Below are 2,500 nucleotides of genomic sequence, written 5' to 3' on the forward strand. Positions count from 1 at the left end.
GCACCGGGCCCGCGAGGACCTACTTTGGCCGCACGGCGCCGCGTGCAGGGTGCGCCGGCGCGCAGCTGCGCCGCCTGCCGCCTCCGTCGGCCGGCGCGCCTGCCACTGGCCGCCCCCACCAGCCGGCTGTAGCGCGTGCGCCCACGCACCGCGCGGCCAGCACGCCGGAAGGCCCCCCCTCACCGGCCGGGGACGGTCCCACCCAGCCACCGCCGCGTATCGCTTCACACCCACATGCCATTCACGTTCGTGGGCATGGTGGGTATCGCTGAAACAACCGGTTGGTAGCTCAACCGATCGTCGCCATCACTGATTCACCTCTAGCGAGAACAACCGCACCACAACGGTTTACCAGTTCTTCATTTGCGTAACGTCACCAGCAAACGTAGACGTCCATCGCCATTTGCAAATTCAACGATTGTTGCATGCCTGTGTCAGGTGTCACGACACACTATGTCTGCCCACATACACGCAACAACATGTGCACGCTTCGCGAACACGTGGAAGGTGGCCCCCGTACGTATGCGATGTCCATTGCGCGAACGACTGTCAACCGGCCTCTGTCGCATGTCGCAGATGTGGAACGCAGTGCACCATGCTATCACGGTGTGTGAGAAGAGACGACTACGTCTGACAACACGCGCCACTACATCAACAGACGGCTCATGCTGATCGCCATCCACGGCATACCATACTGCAATCCAGCTCTTATAGGGAGACGACACGTAGCTGAGTGCACAATATTTGGACCGTATGGTTCGCCGTTGTTGGCGCAGTCGTGGTACGGTCACACATGTACCACGATGTATCATTCAGTACATGAGGACCAATGTGCGGTACAGTGTGTGATTTGGACGTACAACATCAGCGGACAGTTGCCACAAGCCGTACCACAACGTAGGCTGTGCTTCGCCATGCGAATGCCAATGAACAACTGCGAAGGGCATTGAGCATGTACGTCCTGCCGCCATCCGCATTACAGTGTATAGCTGCAAGGTGTTTAACATGAAGCGATACTCTGGGGACCGGGCAGTGCGAGTAGCAAACTATATTGCGGGGGTTGCAGTTAGGCAACACTACACTAATTTAACGCGTCGTATGACAATTACAGAGCAGGTTAAGGCCCAACGTGTGTTGGGTTAAGGCCCAACGTGTGTTGGGTTAAGGCCCAACGTGTGTTGGGTTAAGGCCCAACGTGTGTTGGGTTAAGGCCCAACGTGTGTTGGGTTAAGGCCCAACGTGTGTTGGGTTAAGGCCCAACGTGTGTTGGGTTAAGGCCCAACGTGTGTTGGGTTAAGGCCCAACGTGTGTTGGGTTAAGGCCCAACGTGTGTTGGGTTAAGGCCCAACGTGTGTTGGGTTAAGGCCCAACGTGTGTTGGGTTAAGGCCCAACGTGTGTTGGGTTAAGGCCCAACGTGTGTTGGGTTAAGGCCCAACGTGTGTTGGGTTAAGGCCCAACGTGTGTTGGGTTAAGGCCCAACGTGTGTTGGGTTAAGGCCCAACGTGTGTTGGGTTAAGGCCCAACGTGTGTTGGGTTAAGGCCCAACGTGTGTTGGGTTAAGGCCCAACGTGTGTTGGGTTAAGGCGCAACATAGGTTAGGTTAAGGCGCAACATAGGTTAGGTTAAGGCGCAACATAGGTTAGGTTAAGGCGCAACATAGGTTAGGTTAAGGCGCAACATAGGTTAGGTTAAGGCGCAACATAGGTTAGGTTACGGCGCAACATAGGTTAGGTTAAGGCGCAACATAGGTTAGGTTAAGGCGCAACATAGGTTAGGTTACGGCGCAACATAGGTTAGGTTAAGGCGCAACATAGGTTAGGTTAAGGCGCAACATAGGTTAGGTTAAGGCGCAACATAGGTTAGGTTAAGGCGCAACATAGGTTAGGTTAAGGCGCAACATAGGTTAGGTTAAGGCGCAACATAGGTTAGGTTAAGGCGCAACATAGGTTAGGTTAAGGCGCAACATAGGTTAGGTTAAGGCGCAACATAGGTTAGGTTACGGCGCAACATAGGTTAGGTTAAGGCGCAACATAGGTTAGGTTAAGGCGCCACATAGGTTAGGTTAAGGCGCAACATAGGTTAGGTTATGGCGCAACATAGGTTAGGTTACGGCGCAACATAGGTTAGGTTACGGCGCATTATAGGTTAGGTTAAGGCGCAACATAGGTTAGGTTAAGGCGCAACATAGGTTAGGTTAAGGCGCAACATAGGTTAGGTTAAGGCGCAACATAGGTTAGGTTAAGGCGCAACATAGGTTAGGTTAAGGCGCAACATAGGTTAGGTTAAGGCGCAACATAGGTTAGGTTAAGGCGCAACATGGGTTAGGTTAAGGCGCAACATGGGTTAGGTTAAGGCGCAACATGGGTTAGGTTAAGGCGCAACATGGGTTAGGTTAAGGCGCAACATGGGTTAGGTTAAGGCGCAACATGGGTTAGGTTAAGGCGCAACATGGGTTAGGTTAAGGCGCAACATGGGTTAGGTTAAGGCGCAACATGGGTT

The sequence above is a fragment of the Schistocerca americana genome, unplaced genomic scaffold, assembly GCF_021461395.2.
Source record: "Schistocerca americana isolate TAMUIC-IGC-003095 unplaced genomic scaffold, iqSchAmer2.1 HiC_scaffold_1055, whole genome shotgun sequence".
In the NCBI taxonomy this organism is placed as follows: domain Eukaryota; kingdom Metazoa; phylum Arthropoda; class Insecta; order Orthoptera; family Acrididae; genus Schistocerca; species Schistocerca americana.